The following is a 269-nucleotide window of genomic DNA, read 5'->3' as shown; positions in this document are numbered from 1 at the left end:
CGTAATAAAGTGTTTACTCATACACAATGCTGGGTTTTACGACGCAAACCACTTCCTTACACAATGTTATATTAAAACTTCTTTTATTTTTACTAAAACAAAAATGTACAGATATATAGACTTGTGTGTTATTACCTTGTAGTTTAATCTTACTAATTTTTTTTCGAGATTAATAAAAGAATTAGGTAAAGGATTTGTGTTTTAATACAATTCCTCTGCCTGGTTTTTCTCTATTTGTCCATTAACTTACTTATCTCTCTCTCTCTCTT

This window comes from Penaeus monodon, chromosome 20 (assembly GCF_015228065.2).
Source record: "Penaeus monodon isolate SGIC_2016 chromosome 20, NSTDA_Pmon_1, whole genome shotgun sequence".
Taxonomy (NCBI): domain Eukaryota; kingdom Metazoa; phylum Arthropoda; class Malacostraca; order Decapoda; family Penaeidae; genus Penaeus; species Penaeus monodon.
This window is presented reverse-complemented; position numbering follows the sequence as displayed.